Here is a 12,500-nt window from a genome sequence, read left to right on the forward strand (position 1 = left end):
GGCGTTGGACATTTTAGAATAAAGTACAATATTTAAAAAATATATATAGTAATTAGATTATACGACAATAATCCATCTATAATACCATATAAAATATAGCGTTTAACTTGTGAACATAATAAACCACTAGATATAGTTAAATTTAAGCCAGGCATTAGTCTCCTAATTCAACATCATGTTCCTTGGGTAATTTAACTAATGTAATTCAATGCCATTACAGGCAGGTTATAATCTCAGAGCCAGAGAGAGAGAGAGAGAGAGAGAGAGAGAGAGAGAGAGAGAGAGAGATATAGAGATCTTTACAAGGTCTATTTTTATAAGGGAGAAAAGTATATCTCCATAAGAGAGAGAGAGAGAGAGAGAGAGAGAGAGAGAGAGAGAGATTTACAAGATAAATTCTTATAAAAAAGAGAAGTATATTTTCAGAGAGAGAGAGAGAGAGAGAGAGAGAGAGAGAGAGATTATTCCAGGAGAGAAGAACGGAGAGGTGTATCCTTACGAGATACATTCTTATAAAAGAGAGAATTATGTTTTCACAGGAGAGAGAGAGAGAGAGAGAGAGAGAGAGAGAGAGAGAGAGAGATTATTCCAGGAGAGAAGAACGGAGAGGTGTATCCTTACGATATACATTCTTATAAAAGAGAGAAGTATGTTTTCACAGGAGAGAGAGAGAGAGAGAGAGAGAGAGAGAGAGAGAGAGAGAGATTATTTCAGGAGAGAAGAACGGAGAGGTGTATCCTTACGAGATACATTCTTATAAAAGAGAGAAGTATGTTTTCACAGGAGAGAGAGAGAGAGAGAGAGAGAGAGAGAGAGAGAGAGAGAGAGAGGTATATCTTTACAAGATATATTCTTATAAGCGAAAGAAGTATATTTTCACAGGAGAGAGAGAGAGAGAGAGAGAGAGAGAGAGAGAGAGAGAGGTATATCTTTACAAGATATATTCTTATAAGAGAGAGAAGTATATTTTCACAGGAGAGAGAGAGAGAGAGAGAGAGAGAGAGAGAGAGAGAGAGAGGTATATCTTTTCAAGATATATTCTTATAAGAGAGAGAAGTATACTTTCACAAGAGAGAGAGAGAGAGAGAGAGAGAGAGAGAGAGAGAGAGAAAGAGGTATATCTTTACAAGATATATTCTTCTAAGAGAGAAAAGTATATTTTCACAGGAGAGAGAGAGGTATATCTTTTCAAGATATATTCTTATAAGAGAGAGAAGTATACTTTCACAGGAGAGAGAGAGAGAGAGAGAGAGAGAGAGAGAGAGAGAGAGAGAGAGAGAGAGTGAATTTCGCCAACTCCTATTCTCTAACAAAAATTCAACTTGATGTTGGAAGAGACTGGAAACCAAGACCTCTATCCAACTAACTGACCCAATCACCCTGGAATCACGCAATTTCAGCCAAGTTTCTTTTCCAACAATTGTCCCTTATCACAGGAAACGCATCGTCGCAAAATTCGAGGAAATAGAGGAGAAATATACCAAGTTTAGTACACCTGTTATTTTGGCCACATTTTATTTTTCCATATGGAACTTTGTTGCACTGTTGAGGCTGGAAAATTTTCGAGTTCTCATTTGAATGTTAGTTTTTGTTGATGCTATTTGGACTTACAAGTTTATACTTCATTAGTTAAGGTTATGATTTAATTATAATAGATTTTTATAAGTAAGGGGAAATCTTTAATGTCCTCTTTCATACTTTACTATTGAGCACGCAATCTGCCTTAAAATTACGGGTAAAGATCTTTTTAAACCCTTCCCAACCCTTCACCGTTTCCTTAGTACATCATGGCAGTTTGAGTAATTTAAGAGTGATTGTGGTTTTCAATTGTACCTATTGGGGTAAATTCTGTCACCAGGGCATGATTAATCTTCTTCCCTGTACCTGAGGGACGGGGAGAGGTAGAGTGCATTCCTTTTGCAAGGCCACTCAGCGTGACAAGAAACAATCAATTAATATATATATATATATATATATATATACACACACATATATATATATATATATATATATGTACATAGATATATATTGTGACGGGCCGAGAGAGGGTTGTGAACTCAAAGGCAGGATGCAATCAACTGAGTTGTTTATTAAGGAACACTCTCCTTTATATACAAAACCTCAAGGCAACAGGACATAACCTGTTCGAGAGACAGACAATGTTACAGAGCAAAACCGGAGACATGATCATTCAGGTTCTTTTTAGTGCGAGGGAAGAGCGCAGATACAAGCATAATATAAACAAAATAATTATGTACAATTGTGTGACACACTGTTGGTACATGGCTCCCCCCCCTAAAAATGACATACTGTACATGTTAAAAAGGGCGCCCTGATCTAGAGAGGCGAACTGTAGGCGGGTCATCTGGCAGAAGATAAGGAGGTTTTAGATGATCAATGGAGACCCAGTCTTCTTTGCCCCGAATGTTTAGGAGGAATGCTTTCGAACTGCTTCGGATCACAAGGGAAGGGCCCGTGTAAGGGGGCGTTAGTGGTGGCTTGCTGGTGTCGTTGCGCAGGAAGACGTGCATTGCAGAGTGCAAGTCCGTTGATATGTGATGCTTCTCTGGGGGCTTGTAAGTCTGGCGGCACGGAGTAAATTTTCCCACGACGTGACGTATGCGCTGGAGATCGTCGGAGGAGGTAGTAAAAGGAAAAAACTCGGCAGGGACGACCAACGGGTCGCCATACACCATTTCAGCTGCCGAGACGTCGAGGGCGTCTTTAGGAGTGGTCCGTAGTCCCAGGAGGACCCAGGGAAGCTGAGTAAACCAGTTGCAATCCTTGCAGCGGGACATCAAAGCTGCTTTGAGGGTGCGATTAAAACGTTCAACCATTCCATTGGCAGCGGGGTTGTAGGCCGTTGTCTGATGTAGGGTGATGCCCTGGAGATTTGCTAATGACGTCCACAATTGAGAGGTGAAAGTGGTTCCCCTGTCAGAAGTAATATGCTCAGGGATATCGAATCTTGAAATCCATCCAGAGAGTAAGGCAGATGTACATGAGGCGGACGTTGCAGTTTCCATGGTAAACAGGTAACGATGTCCTTGTGATGTGGGTAGGGGGCCTACAACATCGACGTGAATGTGTGCGAAACGACGTTGAGGTTGAAGAAAGGTGCCCACTCCTGAATCCGTGTGTCGATGTACTTTGGAAGTTTGGCAAGAAGTACAGGCGCGGACTCAATCCTTAGAATCCTTAGAAATGCCGTGCCAAATAAACTTCGCCTTCAGCAGCTGTGCAGTAGAACGGCACGAGGGATGTGAAAGGCCGTGAATGAAATCAAACACCTGTCGGGCCATGGGAGCAGGAATCCAAGGTCGCAGTTTACCAGTACTGACGTCACAGAGTAGGGTGGTGTTGGAGGTCTTCGAGGTGAAAGTCTTCCCAACGGAGGGACGTGCAGGATGTCCTACAAGCTTGATACTCTGCATCCTGTTGTTGGGCTTCAGCCAGGGCGTTGTAATCCAATCCCAGTTGAAAGGCAGCCAAAGTGTTTCTTGACAGGGCATCGGCAACGGGATTCATTTTCCCAGGGACGTATTGGAGGGTGCAATTGTATTCAGCCACGGCGGAGAGATGTCAGCGTTGACGGGCGGACCAGGCGTCAGACTGTCGAGTGAAGGCACGCAGCAGAGGCATGTGGTCTGTGCGAATGACGAAGGGCGTACCTTCTAAGAAATGGCGAAAGTGACGGACAGCCAAGTGCACCGCCAGCAATTCTCCATCAAAGGTAGAATGACCCGATTCTGCCTTGGACAGTTTTCTGCTGAAGAAGGCCAATGGGCGGGGCGAGCCTTTGACCACCTGCTCGAGTATTGCACCAATAGCGACGTCGCTGGCATCAGTGGAGAGAAGGAGAGGGGCATGTGGGATAGGAAAAGTGAGAGCCGCAGCAGTTGATAGGGCCTTCTTTGCATTGCAGATGGCTGCGTCTTGAAGGGGACCCCACTTCAGGTCCTTTGGCATGCCCTTGAGGGAGGCGTAGAGGGGAGCCAGAGTGGCGGCAATGGCTGGCAGAAAACGGTGATAATAGTTGATCATGCCCAAGAATTCCTGCAGAGCTTTGACGGTCGAGGGCGCGGGGAAGTTCTGAACGGCTGCTACCTTCTCTGGGAGGGGATGGATTCCTTCAGGAGTGATACGGTGCCCTAAGAACGACACTTCGTTGGCGGCTAAGGTACACTTGTCGTACCGGACTACAAAGCCGTTTTGTTGCAGGCAGTCAAGCACGATGCGCAGGTGACGGAGGTGTTCCTCTTTTGAGGAGGAGAACACAAGTATGTCGTCCACATAACATACACAGAAAGGGAGGTCGCCTAATATGCCATCCATGAGACGTTGAAACGTTGACCCAGCATTACTAAGGCCAAAACAGAAGTAATTGAAGGTGTATGTACCAAACGGAGTGGTGATGGCGGTCTTGGGGATGTCTTCTGGGTTCATAGGCACCTGATAATACCCCTTCAGGAGGTCGAGCGTAGAGAAAACCTTCGATTTGTGCAGGTAAGAGGTCTCGTCGGCAATGTTTGGGAGGGGGTAGTGATTGGTTCTGTTTGCATGTTCAGGCGCCTGTAATCCCCGCACGGAGGGAGGGAGCCGTCTTTCTTCAGAATGATGTGTATGGATGACGACCATGGGCTGGAGGCCTTTTGGCAAAGGCCCATTTCCTCCATTTCGGCGAACGTCTGTTTGGCGACTGCCAATCGTTCCGGTGCCAGACATCCGAATTTTGCGAAGACTGGGGTCCCGTCGTCTTGATATGGTGATAAATACCGTGCTTGGCAGGAACCGTGGGCGTTTGGCGAAGTTCTGGACGGAAAACTTCCTGGTACGAAGTGAGGAGGTGGGCGTAGGCATCCGTTGGTGCGCTGATGCGGAGAGTGAGGTTAGAGGGGGCGGGTTGAAGAGGTGTCGACAAGTACGAGTCTGCGTTGACCAATCGTCGTTGGGCGACATCGACCAGAAGGTGAATATGAGAGAGGAAATCCGCACCGAGGATTGGCATTGTGACGTCAGCAATGAGAAAATTCCATTTGAATTTACCGTTTCCGAACGATAATATGAGGTTCTCGTAACAGTAGGTGGGTATCGCAGATCCGTTGGCAGCTACCAAGCGGACGTCGGCAGATGTAGACAGACTACGTCGTGCCATGAAGAGTTTCCCAGGCAAAAGAGAGCGACAAGCACCCGTGTCTACCAAAAATCGCAAGCCCGTTCCTGCATCCTGTAAAAAGAAAAGATTAGAAACATGGGAGGCCACCACCACAAGCGATGGCCTACTTACACGTTTTTTGGCCACTGACAATCCTTGGAGCATTTCTTCGCTGTTGCCCCGAATCTGAAGTGGTAGTAGCAAAACTGCGGTGGATGGGAGGTAGTAAGTGGCTGTAGAAGTCGTTCATTGGGGCGGCGAGCGATTGGTGGGTGGTGGGCGGCTTTGTCGCCGCTTCGGCACGTCACGGGGTAGGCGTGTATGTCCTACGGCATTCATGTCAGCTTCGGTTGACGTTGAATAGGCATCCTCGTCGTCAGGGGTGGAGGCGTTGATGGAGGTCTTGAAGTGGCTGTCCATAAGGGCATCGGCTTTGTCCATCAAGTCCTTTATGGGTAAACTATCGACATCGGGTATGGCAGCGCGTACAGGTTCGGGTAAACGGCGTATCCAAAGGGCGTGAAGTAAGTTCACCTCACGAAGAGAGCCGTCTGCGGCAGGTTGAAGGCGAGCGATACTGGTCATTTCCCCGAGGGCAAGCAAATCCCTTTGGTCCCCCAACGGTTGTTGCGAGAGCTGAAAAAGCTTTGCTATACGGGCGGCTGGCGACGGCGAGTACTGCTGCAGAAGGTATGTTTTGAGGGCATCATACGCTATTGGGGTGTCTCCTTGTTCACAGAGCCAGTCGGATATTTCTGGGAAGGTGTCCTCGGGTATCGCCGCGAGAACATAATCCGCTTTGGTGGTTGAGCGAGTCACGCCCCTGATACGAAACTGGACTTCTGCGCGCTGAAACCAAGCAAACGCCTCTCCGCTGGCAAACGATGAAAGTTTGAATGGAGCGGCCGAAACACCAACTGCCGTAGAGTCCGCCATAGTACTAACGATGAAGGGGCGAGGGGGGTGGGGGTGGAAGGCGGTGGGAGCGAGTCAACTTCCGGGGTCACCAATGTGACGGGCTGAGAGAGGGTTGTGAACTCAAAGGCAGGATGCAATCAACTAAGTTGTTTATTAAGGAACACTCTCCTTTATATACAAAACCTCAAGGCAACAGGAAATAACCTGTTCGAGAGACAGACAATGTTACAGAGCAAAACCGGAGAAATGATCATTCAGGTTCTTTTCAGTGCGAGCGAAGAGCGCAGATACAAGCATAATATATACAAAATAATTATGTACAATTGTGTGAAACACGGTTGGTACAATATATATATATATATATATATATATACATGTATATATATTGTGGAGGATTAATTTTATTTTAATTTATTTTTTGTTTGCCAAATCAAAGAGAGAGAGAGAGAGAGAGAGAGAGAGAGAGTGTGAGTGTGTTTATTTAAGTTTTGTCAGAGAGAGAGAGAGAGAGAGAGAGAGAGTGAGAGTAAGTGTTTATTTGCATAGTTTTGAGAGAGAGAGAGAGAGAGAGAGAGAGAGAGAGAGAGAGAGAGTTGTTTTAGTATTGTTAAATAGAGACATTTTATTTGCTTTAGCTTTGTCATTAGAGAGAGAGAGAGAGAGTGTGAGAGTGTGTGTGTGTGTGTGTGAGCGAGTGTTTATTTACTTAAGTTTGTCAAACCGCAAGAAAGAAAGAAAGAGTGTTTATTTGCTTTAGTTTCGTCAGAGAGAGAAAGAAAGAATTTCATTTGCTTTAGTTTGCTAGATCGCGCGTGCGCAAGAGAGTAGGCTATGTGTGGTTGTGTGTGCGGTGTGTTTGTGTGTCCGCGGTGCGCGCTGAAGAAAAAGGGTAATTAGCGAATGATTGTTTGAAGTTGGAAAGATTGTTGGTATAATTGAGGTTGTTTGTTTACTTTTTTAGCTAGGATAGGGTGGTGATGAATGTCTTGGGCGAAAGCATTGGATATCGAACGATAGAAGAAGTCGGCTGTGTATTTTTTTTGCTCTTCGAAAGCCGGCTGTGAAGCTTTTTTTTTATATTCTGAGTAAGTACTGTTTTTATTTATTTTGTTAGGCGCGTTCATGAGTGATAGAAAGTTTATTGTTTATCTTTGATTATAGTGCGATAGTTTAGTTTAGTTAGGAGTTTTCGTAAGCGTTTTTTTTTCTTTTTTTGGCAGGCCGCGATTCCTCCTTTGGGGAGAAGATTTAATTTAATTTGACTATTGATGACCTGGCTTACTTAAGGAACTTGTGTTTAGAATGCTCTAGTGGATTGATCAACTGTTGACGACCTGGCCTGTTTATTACAATTACGATTTCGATTGCTGTTACTGATGAGGATGATGATGATGATGATGACGATATAGACTGCCAAATTAAGTGAGGCAGTTATAGCAGATTGTGCCAGTGTTGCGTCTGCCAGGGAGTTGTGGCTTTGGCCGAAAAGGATTGTTGGCCCTTGTGTGGACAACGACGTCCACACATAAACAAATATCGGTTTTGGTGTGTCACGTGTGTGTGGATAAAGAGTTCCACTCATAAACAAATATTGGTTTTGGGTGTGTTAATTTTAAGTTGTTAAGGTTTTTTTATTTGAATGGTGTTACGGTTTATATTTAATATTGTTTATGATTCGTGAAAAGTGTTATTTTGTCTGTTTTGTGTTAATTTTGTTTAATGTGTGATTTTTGTTTTCGGTTGCGGTAAATATAGTTTTAAGGTTATGTTTTGTTTGTTTTTCCCTTCGTGCAATAGTCCAGTTTGAAGTAGAGTCAGGGGAAAGTTTGTATTGTGGGATATTGAGGAAGTAAGAGTGATTAAGGGTGTGGGGGGTTTGTTTTGTTGACATCCCGCTACATAAATTTGGCGCCCGAACAGGGACTGCTGAGGCGGGACTGATAGCTGGACTCTTGGACGAAGGACTGATAGGATAAGATATTAGATATAAGGTTGATGAAAAATGGAAGAGCAGAACAAGTTACTGAAGGAGGAATTGCGGCTGAGTAAGGAGCGTGAGGAGAGGTTGCTAATAGAGAATGAGAGGTTGAACTGGGAGAATGCGGCGATGCAGAAGGAGCTTAGGGAGTTAAAGGGGACAGTAGAGAGAGTGGAAGAATGTGTTGAGATGAGGATGCGAGAGAATGAAGAACGAATGGAGAAACGAATGGAAGATATGATGGGGCAAGTAATGGGGATGATGAAAACTGTCATAGGTGAAGGTGCAGTCGGAGGAGTGGCTTCTGCTTCTGGTAGGCCTAACGGGTTGATTGTGGAAGAGGACAGGGTAAGTGATAATGGGGACGGTAGTGATAGTGATATTGAAAGTAAAGGGCCTAGACATAGTAAGATTGGAACGAAGGGTGATAGGAAGAATGAGAAGAAAGGTAAAGATAATGTGAAGAAAGAAAAGAAGAAAGGTCAGGGTGTGAGTGAGGATGATCATGATTGGGTGAAGGTGGTAAGTAAGAAAAAGGGTAAGAAGGGAATAGTTAAAGATAGGACTTTGAGTGTAGAATTAGATTCATTGTATTCAAATGAAGAAGAAGGCAACAAGAAGGGAGTAGACAGTGAAGATAGTAGTGAGAATGAAGTAGAGGAAGTTTGTAAGACAGTGTTTATGAGAGAGGTACCTAGGTGTGAAAGGTTTAATGAACACAGCAGTAGGGATGTATATGACTTCTTTAGGGAATATGAAAAGTTTTGTCAGGCTAAGTATGGGGATAGTAAGAGAGTTTGGGCTAGGGAGTTGGGAGAATTTTTGTCAGGATATTTGTTGACGATGTATGGGGTGATAATGAGTGTAGGAGAGGTTGAGTATGAAAGTGTAAAGAATAGGATAATTGAACAGGTAAAACGTATGAAAGGTAGTGTTAGGTATAAGCGAAAAAATGATTTTGATGAAGCACGAATGAAGGTGGGTGAAGCAATCTCGATGTATGTATGTCGGTTAGAAACATTGGCTAGAAAGAAGTATGGGGACGAAGGAATAAATGAAAATAAGGAACTAATGAAGAAGTTTTTGGGTACAGTACCAGAGAGTGTGTGTGAGTTTATTAATTTGAAACGGAAGGAGAAAATGAGATGGACTAGAGAGAGATTGACTTGGGATGATATTTTAGAGATAGTTGAGGATTACGAGTTGGATAGGTGTATGAAAGAAAGTAAATCTGTGAGTGTAAGAACTGGAATGGAGGAATGTGTGCCAGAATTTGGTAGTTTTAGAGATGCTGTTATGAGAGGGCCAATGAGGGTAGCTGATAGTGTAGTAGATAGAAGTGTTAGGGTGAGTAATGTAGGAATACCCATTCCGAGAAATGACGGGTTTAGACAGGGAAATCAAGTTTGGAGAGATAGAAGTGCTAGTACGCAGCAAGTTAGGTTAGGTAGTGGTATCCGTGAAGAGAGGTGTTATAGGTGTGGGAAGGTAGGACATAAAAAGAACGAGTGTAGATGGGCATTAGGAGCATGTTTCGGGTGTGGAGAGACAGGGCATCGTATTAGCGACTGTAAGAAAGAGAAAGCGGTTAAGTGTTATCGGTGTGGTATGACTGGACACATAGCGAGTGGATGCCGTAATAATCGTATGAATGTAATTTGTGGTAATTGTGGTAAGGATGGTCATTATGCTAGAATGTGCAAGGAGCCACGGGGTAAGTGTACTGAATGTGGTGCAGATGGGCATGTAGCTAGGGTTTGTAGAAAGAAGGGATCAAGTCAGCCAGGATGTTCGGGAAACTAAATACTCAGAGGGTTCAGCTGGGTGAGTCCTCGTGTGTGTGGGGAGTGAATGTGATGCATGTTCGTGAGGGTTTGTTGCATGAAGATGTGATGGGAGAAAGAGCACATGATTGCATGAGTGTGAAAATTATTTTTAATGGTGTAGAGTTGGTTGGTTTGATTGATACTGGGTGTGGTGTCAATTTAATGTTTAGGAATGCATATGATAAGGTAAAAGAGGTTTGTGAATTTACGGGATGTAAGGGTGAAGCAAAAGGTATTGGTAATTTGCGTATGCCTGTGCAAGGGAAGTTGCGGGAAAATGTTATGATTGGGGGGCTGATGATGGAGGATAATGATTTTTACGTGGTTGAGGGAGCGAATGAGAAATATGACGTACTGCTTGGGTATAAATTTCTGAAAAAATGTGGTATGATTGTACATCCAAGTGTGAATATGATAGAAATAAAGGTTAGAGGTAATATTTGTGGGGAATTTTATTTAAAGGAAGACGGCAGAGTGAATACGAAGGTGTGGAAGGGAGTGCCGTTGGTAGCAAAGGAAAGTGTAAAGTTATCGGGTAAGAAAGGTGAGGTTATTAGTGTAAAAGTTGCATGGCCGAGCAGTCTGGGAATTTCAAATAGTGACAAGGATGAATATGTAGTGGAAGGTATGGAAGCAGGTAATTTGGTGAAAACGAGTGCGTATGTATATGATGGTGTTATGAATATGCAGGAACCCAAGGTGTATGTAAGGTTGTTGCCGAGTGTTAGGAGGAAGAGAGTACGTGGAATACGTGAGGGCGATTGCATGGGATGTATGTATACACTGATCAATGTAGAGGATGGAAGATATGTTAAGGCGAGACAGGTAATGGCTGGTAAGGTAAAGAGCGATGTTGATTGGGATTACGATACATTGAAAGGAAGAATTAAGTTAGATGAGAGTATAAGTGAGGTCGAAAGGGAACGATTGCTTAAGATGTTATGGGATAAGCGGAGAGTTATGAGTCTCTGTGACGATGATTGTGGGGGGTCAGACCTGCCAGAATTTAAAATAGTTCTCAGTGATGATACCCCCATATATCAGCGTCCCAGGCATTTTTCTCCGCCTATTGCCAAGGAGATAGAGGAGCAGTGTCAGGAATTAGAGCGTATGGGTGTAATAGAAAGGAGTGAGAGTGCCTGGAATAGCCCTATTGTCCCTGTACGAAAGCCTGATGGAAGTTTACGTATGTGTATTGATTATAGGAAGGTGAATGAGGTGACTGTTAAAGAACGTTTTCCAATGAATGTGGTGTCTGATTGTGTTTATAAGATGCATGGAATGAAAGTTTTTACTAAATTAGATTTGGTGCGGGGCTATTATCAGATGCCTCTAGCAGAGGGGAGCAGGCCCATTACCGCATTTTCAAGTACGAATTGTCACTTTCAATTTAAAAGGTTGAGTTTTGGTCTTGCTAATGCGCCTGCTGCCTTCCAAAGAGCGATGAATGTTGTATTGGCTGGTTTCGATCGACAGAAGGTGACTGTTTTTATAGATGATATTCTGATTGCGAGCGAGACTGTTGAGGAACATATGCGGTTGCTTGAGGCAGTGTTGATGCGGTTAATTGAAGTTGGTGTGAAAATTAAGCTTGAGAAGTGTACATGGTTGTCCAGGGAGGTGGAATTTCTTGGGCATGTAGTGGGTGAATCTGGTATAAGGAAGAGTGACAAGTTTGTGAATAAGGTGCGAGAATTTCCACGTCCCCGGACTGTGCGTGAGTTGCGAGGTTTTCTTGGTTTGGTTGAGTTTGGGCGCAAGTTTGTTAGAGATTGTTCAGGTATAGGGAAGCCTTTGAATGAATGGACGGGTAAAAGGAATTGTACAAAATTAAAATGGGATGATCGGATGATAGAAGCGTTTGAAAGGTTGAAGGAAGAGGCCGCGAAAGATGTCACTTTGGCATTTCCAGACTACAGTGAAAATGCGAGTATGCTAGAGTTGTATACGGATGCGAGTGGGGTTAGTATGGGTGGTTGTTTGGTTCAAATGCAGAGAGTAAATGGAGAAGAGCAATTGAGAGTAATAGCGTATGTTAGTAAAGCGTTTAATAAAGCTGAGCGGAAGTATTTGACGATTGACAGGGAATTGGCTGCAATACGATTTTGTGTGAAAGCATTGAAAGTATTTTTGTATGGTGTAAAATTCATTGTGCGTACTGACCATCAGCCCCTAGTGTATATGATAAGGAAAGAGTGTGTGAATGCAAGGGTTGCTAGGACCATAGAGGATTTGAATGAATTTGATTTTAGGTTAGAATATGTACCGGGAAATAAGAATGTGATAGCAGATGCGATGTCGAGGATGCATGGGAGGATGGAAGATAAAGAGAGTAATCTGAATTCTGAAAGGTTGCCTGAAGGTTTAGTTGTGGAGCAGAGTTGTGAAGGGGAAGATATGGTATATAAGTGTATCCTAATGGGTTTAAGTAAGTTAATACAAGAAGGGTTAGATACGGAAATACCAGGTAGCGTAAGCGAGCTTAAAAGAAGGGTGATGAATGAAGTGTCAAAAGAAATGGTATATGAGGAGGAGAGTAGTGTACTAGAAGGGGAAGTATTATCAAAGATATTAATGGTGGTAAGTATGTTGTATGGTGTAACTGTGTATTTGTATTTTGGAT

The sequence above is a fragment of the Palaemon carinicauda genome, chromosome 32 (assembly GCF_036898095.1).
Source record: "Palaemon carinicauda isolate YSFRI2023 chromosome 32, ASM3689809v2, whole genome shotgun sequence".
Taxonomy (NCBI): Eukaryota; Metazoa; Arthropoda; class Malacostraca; order Decapoda; family Palaemonidae; genus Palaemon; species Palaemon carinicauda.